Here is an 8,049-nt window from a genome sequence, read left to right as displayed (position 1 = left end):
TTCCGGGAGCCGGAATTCGGCCGCTCCGTGCTTGGTGTATGTTCTGATAGGAGCAGGCTCCAAGAAGCAGTTTCTGCGGGTTAATTAGCACTGAGCCTGAATAAGTTGTCTGCGAGCTGCAGGCGAATGGCAGCCTGAAATTACCTGTTCTATGGCTGAATGAGCTGCGATCAGTCGAAAACAGGGATGGTGACGTCAGCTCTCCAAGATGGTGGCCGCTGGCTTCCTCTGTGGTCTGACCGGTGTGGAGAACCGAATTGGACCGCTTCCTTCCCCCGTCTCAAACCCAGAATTCAGCACTTAGTACGGTGATTGCACAGCTGGCAGAAGCCCACGGAAACTGCAGCGCTGTATCTTTGCATTGCTATCTCCTCGTTTCCCAGCGCGCACCGCAGACTCTAGTCGCGGGGCGATTTGCTGAATAAGCAGCTTGACCCTCCGTGCGGGCAAATCTCTCGCGTTTGAGCCCCCATAGCTGATCCTCGTGCGATGGAAATCCTTCCTCTAGGTTTTGGAGCACCCCAATTTTGCTGGAAATTCCTAACAAGATAGCTTTTAGCCTTTCTAGCTCGTCATTCTCCCACACAGTGACGCGGTACACGGGGGTAATGCACTCCCTTCGCCGCCATCTTCCTCTGGAGTATTTCATTTAAACTTAATGAAAAGTAACTAAATTTCCAATCTGCATGACTTCCAAAGCAAGCTTCATTTCCATTCATAAATTATTAGAAATAGAACAAGTTGTGAATAATATCAAAAGATACAAATGCTGAAGTTTGGTTTTTAAAAAATAATCTTCTAGAGAAAAAAAATCCAAGTTCTTGATAAATATTAACATAATTGCATAGTTTTAATTCTCGGGTTGGAAGCAATCATGCTAGCTAAAAAAAAAAAATTAGTGAGTGAAATAAAATGCAACACCGCAGTGGAAAAGGTGGCTTGCAAACAGAAAGACTTGGCTGATTGTTTTAGTTCAGCAGTTCCATGACTTACTATAAAATAAGACAACCCACAAATTTTGTACATAGGATGCAACTCTTGACCTCTGGGAAACCTGGAAATTAGTCTTGTGTGTTTTATTTGTGTATGTGCAACCTACACCTTGGCAGTGCAGCCTAGTGGTGACGAGGGAACCTCAAGAGCCTAACAGGCCCAAATCCTTGCTCATTTATTAGCTACAGGACATCCACAACCTTGGGAGAATTACTTAACCTCTTAAAGCCCTGGTTTCCTCATTTCTAAGGTGGGACTAATAATAGTTGTATATCATAGGATTGGTGTTAGGGTTAAATGTCATAATGCATCTGAAAAAATCTCACCTATTATTATCATCATCATCTCATCATAATTACCACCACCACCACCACCACTACTAGCTATTAGAGAGGATTTTATGGCTTAATACAAATATATTTTTCCTTATTTTAATATATAGTTGGTGTTTGAAAAATATTCTTTCCTACCTAAATTGTTTAATCTCCTTATCCATGTTCTTCCTAAAGACCCCTGAGACAGTTGTGGGCTCTGTGTTTGAGGATATTAAGGTTATAAAATGTAGCATGCTGGTATATTGTGACAGGATTCTAATATTGCAGGTATTAAATACAGAGGGAATGCACAGAGAATAAAACTAATTGTGAGATGTTACTTACAATGATCTAATCTTTGTAAATCTCTTTCATATCTTGGCTTATTAAAAAGTTTTTCTAATCATGTAAAATTCTGGCATTGGACTAAATCCCGAATTTCCTTCTCCTGCCTGAAGTGCCTATTTATACAGCTGGTACCACTTTTTATCCTTCCCCTTTTCCTATGCTAGGGATCAAACCCAGGGCCTTGCACAAGCTAGGCAGGTGCTCTACCACTGAGCTGCATCCCCAGCCCTATCTGGTTCTACTTTTATAATGACTTATATCCTTGGACCTTGTAGGATAGATCAGCATAAAGGTGATTATCTGTTTTTTTTTTTTCACTCAGGGTTATGGTAAAAAACACAGCATAAATATGAAGGCATCCAGAAGTGAAGTCTGCCATGCGTGCACTATCAATACAGAGGCAGTGCTGAAATGACAAAATGAGGTGATGGATAGAGAGGGCCACCTGTGCTCCTGTGGTGCTTAATGTTAATAGGTGTTTATTAACTTCTTACTGAGCTGAAGTTTCTTTAGGCAACATATTCTAGATTCCAGCTGTTGGGAATTTCTACCTTTGTTAACATTTATTTTCACTACCCTCTATTTATAAAAACCTACGGCTTAAAAGGCTATTTGTTACCAGTGTCCAACATCACCACCATCAAGGACCCGCCATATACAAGGTGTTCTGTTGGTCATTGAGTAAATATTTGCTAATGTTCGGAATGCCAAGGCCTCTTGAGGACTTAAGAAGAATGTTGCTTAGGCAAGGATGGGGGAAGGGCACAAAAATACCTGTCCCTGCAGCTGTGTAGCAAATTTTGGTTATCTGGGCTGCATGTCTCTGAAAAATGTACCACATTACTACAGTTCAAATTGTTATTGTGATGGTGACTGCAACTCCCTCAAGCTACCTTGAAATATTCTCTCTGGTGTTGACACTTTGAAGGAGAGCAGGAACTCTTCGGTTCTAGTTTGGGTTTTGGTCTGTGTTTGAAAGAGGAATTATGAACATGTAGGTCTGCAAGGTTGTGGCATAACAGGCCTTCGACCTCACAGTGAGGGCTCAGCAAGTTGCTTCATGTTTTCTGTTCATAGCTGCCTCCTCTCTGTCAGTTCTTTTGAAGCACCCATAAAACAAAATAGGCTCATTAAATGCAAGAGGGCAAGTGAAGTTGGCAGTTGCACCTATTCAAATAGGCTTTCCTCTCTAGATGTTTACACTCCAGGAAGAAGAAGAAGTTTAAAAAAAAAAGAGTCAGAAGATGAATGCCTGCTTATCACTGACTCTTTCCAGCCTCCCTTTTGAGGGTAAGTGAGGTCAGCCAGGCTCTGGGAGATGGAGCATTTTTGCTCCACATCTAACACGAAACTCGTTGACAAAATTAATGTCAAAGTGAAAAGTCAAGATGGTCTTGTCATTGCGATCTCATTCACTAAGTTTTCTTATAAGGCTGAAGACAGACTGTCAAGTAGGCTTGTCCCACATGTGCCCTCTTGCTGACAAGGACAAGCAGTAGATTTGCTCTTCCCGTCCTAAGATTCTCTTCTTTTGTGAGGTTTTCCCCGACAGATTTGGCTCTTTTTCTGAACCTACAGCATCCACATTTTAATGAGCTGAAGGGATGCCAAGATACATAGATGGTTTTAACCCTCAAAATCTTAACTGTCAGTAAATGAGGTCATGTGTGATGATCTTCAGCAAATCACCATGCAAATGTGAGGTAATTTGAACTCATCCTTGAAAGATGGAAATGTTTCTGTGGTCTCTGGTTGTGGGAAAGGACATTTCAAACTGGGGGGAGGTTTGGATGAAGGCACAAGTGTGTTTCTAATCAGAGGACACTTTTTGGTTTTTACCTTATTTGGTCTGATTCCTGTTTGGTACTGTAGAAGTGTCTCATCTTGAAGTGTCCTCTTGGCATCTGTGACCTCACACTCTGCAGGATTTCCTTCTTCTTTTCAGGGGGTTCTTTTCAATCTCACCCTCAGTTTTCTATGACCATAGATATGCTAATGGTAGCTCCCCTGTGCCTCCAGCCAGGCTGCTCTCCTGATGCTCAGACCTATACGAAACTGAATGCTGGCCACATCCATGTATCCAACTCTTACTTAAAGATCTTAAGTTCTGCATGTTGCATACCGAACTCATCTTTGTCTCCAGATTTCCATCTTCCTGGGTTTCCTACTTCAGTGAATGATGCCCATCTAATTATTTAAGAAATATGTCAGAAACAGTGTGATCTTGACTCTCCCCTCCCATCATCCTCTGTATAATAAATCATAATGTCCTTTATGTTTTCTTATGTCTCTTGAATCTGTCCAGGTCTTTCCATATTCATTGCTATCTCCTTTGGTAGCTCACCATAATCTTTTGCTTGGAGGACTGTAGTAGTCATCTGCCATCAAACTTTACTCCAGCTAGTTCTTTCTCTACAGAATTTTTCTAAAGCACAGATTTGGTCATTGTATTGTTTATTTCCTTAAAGCTCTGTGATATCTCCCCTTGCCTTAAGGATGATGTCCAGATCCTACACAAGACTTACTTGCCTTTCTTATGCTAGCCTTGCTGAACTCTCTTGCTACCACCTCTCAATTTCCCTTACATTAGCCATTTAAAAATGTACCTCCAGTTCATCAACTCAACAGTTTTCCTGTCTCCAAGACTTTTCCATGTCTGGCACACTCTTCTCCCTGTTCTTCCTCTGATCTCAGCTGAGAAATCACTGCTGTATCAATCCGTTTTCTGTTTCTGTGACAAAATGCCTGAAGCTAGGTACTTGAAAAGAAAAGAGGTTTATTTAGCTTATAGTTTTGGAGCCTAGAAATCCAAGATTGCATCACAACATGATGAGGATGCATAGGAGAGGGAGGAATCACATGAGGAGGCAGGAAGCCAGAGACTGGGGCAGGGCCAGTTTTGCTCTTTTTTTGATAACCCACCTTTGCATGAACTAACTGGGATCCCACAAGAATCACATTATCTCTTCTAAGGGCAATGCCCCCAGTGATCTAATTATCTTACACCTAGCCTCATCTCTTACAGCTTCCATAAATTCTTAATTCTGCCACATTGGTGATCAAGCCTCCAACACATGAATTTTGGGGAATACACTCAAATCATACCTAAACCATAGCAACTGCTCATACTATAGTCTTTATTTGTCTATGTTCTTTTAAGCCAGTACCTTTTTGAAATATGGAGCATTTTAGGTAATCAGTAGATACTTTTTTTGAGTGAATAAATAAGTGATAATGTATATAGTATTTTGAAGGAATGTCAGGTAAGCCAGTTGCTGGAGTGTAGGATATATAGAAGACAAAAGTAAAAGATATGAAAGAAAGGTGGTTGAGTATCGTCCATTATATCCTGGAAGACCAATTCTAAGATGAAGATTCTAGTGCAGGAAATTTATTGAGGAATGCCCTTAGGATCAATAACTGTAAAGGAATAAAGAAGGCAGGCCGAGAAGTTGAACTGAAATGAATTTTCAAAAGATGATCACATGTGTCACTCAGAAGCTGGCATAGACCTACGAAGATGTCCCAAATTGATGCAAGGGGGATGGGCCTTGTGTCCTCGTAGCAACCAGTCATTGAATGTGGGTTGAGACTGGGGAGGGTACAAAACTTGGTCCAAAGAGCACCCATTGCTCAGGGTAATTTCTAGAGAGGGATTCATCTGGCATTGGGGAAATGAATCTATTTGGTATGGGGGATCACAGTGGCCCACCATAGCATTCACTACACTGGGCCCAGTTCCTGCCAGATTGAGGAATTTATACTTTATTCAATAGATTTTTGGATGCAATTGAAGGTATTTACACAGAGAAGTAATGTGAGTCAGAGTTGTATTTAGGAAGATTAATCTGGCTGGTATGTTTAAATTGGATTAGAGGTGGAGAAATTGGAGTCAGAGAGGCCAGTGGGAGACTTTTGAAATAGTCCAGGCAAGGAAATAAAGGCCTAAACAAGGGTGTTGGCAGTGGAAATGGAAAAGGCGGATGGTTGCAAGAGATAGAACAATGCTAGAATTCACAAATTCTGGTGACTGAATATGGGAAATAGGCAAGAGGAAGGAGACTCAAAAGTGATTCCATGGTTTTGAGCCTGGATTAAATATAAGGACAATGGTAACCTAAATTTATACAGGCTTTGGGGTAGAATTTTTTTTTTTTTTTCAGTATGGTAGCCACCTAAGTAGAAATTGTCATTAGTGGCTGAAACGATTTTTTGGGGAGAGTAAAGCACACATAAATGAGAAGTTATGTAATGTTACAGAATGGTCATACCGCAGTATAAACAAAACAGTTGGTGCCATAGGATCACAGAGAAGGAAGAGATCATGTTGCCAAGCAATGTTCATGGTGGATGTGGAATTTAAGTAGCATTTAGATTTACCATGGGGAAAGGAGGAATAAGGAAGGCAGGATGATGACATCCTAAGTGGATCAGCGATTCAAGCAGAGGCAGAGGGAAAGGAATACACATTCCTGTTTAGAGGACCATGAGATCAATTAGGCTAGAATGGAGGATCACTTATGGAAATGTTGGCTTACAAAGTTGAAATGTTGATTGGGGAGGAACTTGAATGACAGAAAAAATGACAAGGAAAGCAGAAGGATTTAGAAGGTTTATTAAAAGCTTTGTATCTGTTTCTGAAGTTTGATCCTATCTGCTGCCTGAATGTGGTTCTCTATAAACCCACAGAACGAAACTGTCTATTTGAGAGACACTTTCAGTGTTTTTATACCGAAGTGGCTATGATGTAGAAGGCTACTGGACATTGGCAGTCTTTTGTGAAGATTATATGAAGACACATTGAGCAAATCCCAGCCTGCGTGTGTTTCTGAGGCTTTTACATCCACAGCCTTTGCTTAGCTTTCATGAGGCACAAGAATCTGTGGCCTAATTGGTCAGAGAGTTTACAGGCTCACCCTGAAAAGTAAATATTGTGTATCTGCAAGTGGAAAGTCAGTAAGTATGTATAATCAAGCTGCCTAGTCACGCCTGCCCAAGCGCTGTTGAAAAGTTTGACCAAGGACTATAAAACTGTCAAAACTGAGGCCCAAGCTTGCTTCCACACCAAATAACTCATTATTGAAGTTATTGGGAAGATAATAGGACTTGCATTTGACTTGCGGGGATTTCTTATTTGCTACAGAAGTATCTGGCAAAGCTAAATAGCTTTGCATTACATCATTCTCTTCTTTTTATTTATCTTCTACATTTATTTATTTGACATGGAAACTTGTCCCACCCACCTCTGAGCACCATCATTGAATAAAAAGGATACCTTGGTATAAGTTCAGAGATTGCAAAATGGAATCTTCAGATTGGCACTCAGACCACTGACAACAAAACAACAACAAAAATGACAACAACATTTCACGGGTGTCTTTGAGCAGATGTTTAATTTCACCCTCCTCCAAAATGATCATGGCCTGCCATGAAACTTCCCATTTCCATTTTGTGACATTCATAGTATTGTTTGTTGTATTTTCTTTTTATAATTTCATCACAAAGTATTTGAAACTTATTTAGGAATGAGGATAAAGATTGCTATTTAAGATTGTAACCTACCTATCATTTTGTCCTTTCCTCTACCTTCCCTTCTCTTCAGAAAGTGAATGGAAGGTGTCAAAGCTGCCATGATTGCTTTTGGAATAGCCTGCTAGATTCAGGACCAATGATGGAGACTGTGCAATTGATGATGTGTGAACAGTTACTTCTGTTAAGGTAATGTGGCCCTAGCGTATCTGTAGCTTTCCTCACAGTTAATTGCTTGGGTTTTCGCTCAACAAAAGAAAATGTGCCAAATCTTAAGTAATTAAAAAAAGAAAAACACAAAAATCTGAGCACGTTAAGGTGCAACTGATATTCAACAGCTCTACATTAATCTCTGAGAAGCAAACAAATGAGTATTCACAGTTTTTATCCATGGTTTGGTCTTGTACAATTAAATACATTCTCCAGTCCCCAGAAATATTTATTGCACTGTAGGGATTTTTAAATATTTATATTTTATACTTAACAGTGTGTCTGGCCTAAAGAGGTGTACTTCAGTGATCCAAAGAGGTATCGTATAGAGGTTGTGTGTTGTCTTTTCCATTTTAATTAGAAATCTTAATTGCTTAATGATTTATTTATTTAGGTCCTTCCTGAACCCACACTAATTTTAATGGCTTCCTTAGCTATCTCTAGTATAAAATTTTAATTTCTTCCCATTTATCTTGGCTAGGGATGGAGAAGAGTCATCTCCAGTTCTTATTGTGTGATGTTAGGGGTGCTAAAAAGATATCCTTCCTTCCCATGTTAGCTCTTATAGTTTTCTGTTAGTAATACTCTTTTAACAGGGAATAAATACCTTAATGTAATTTATTTATACATGGTGTCTACCAGCCCAATTGAAGCA

General features: G+C 40.0%; 1 long non-coding RNA gene across 1 annotated transcript in view; it reads left to right on the top strand.

The window, feature by feature from the left end:
* LOC125617166 overlaps window positions 1-7,806 on the top strand; it is a 31,510-nt gene extending 23,704 nt beyond the window's left edge. Inside the window, exon 3 of the long non-coding RNA XR_007348066.1 lies at window positions 7,258-7,806. This is a non-coding gene — a long non-coding RNA (uncharacterized LOC125617166). The remainder of the gene's footprint in view (window positions 1-7,257) is intronic.
* Window positions 7,807-8,049: the final 243 nt, after the last annotated feature.

This window comes from Marmota marmota, unplaced genomic scaffold, assembly GCF_001458135.2.
Source record: "Marmota marmota marmota unplaced genomic scaffold, marMar, whole genome shotgun sequence".
NCBI classification, from domain to species: Eukaryota; Metazoa; Chordata; class Mammalia; order Rodentia; family Sciuridae; genus Marmota; species Marmota marmota.
The sequence above is the reverse complement of the archived record's forward strand: the minus strand, read 5'-3'. Positions and strand labels throughout refer to the sequence as shown.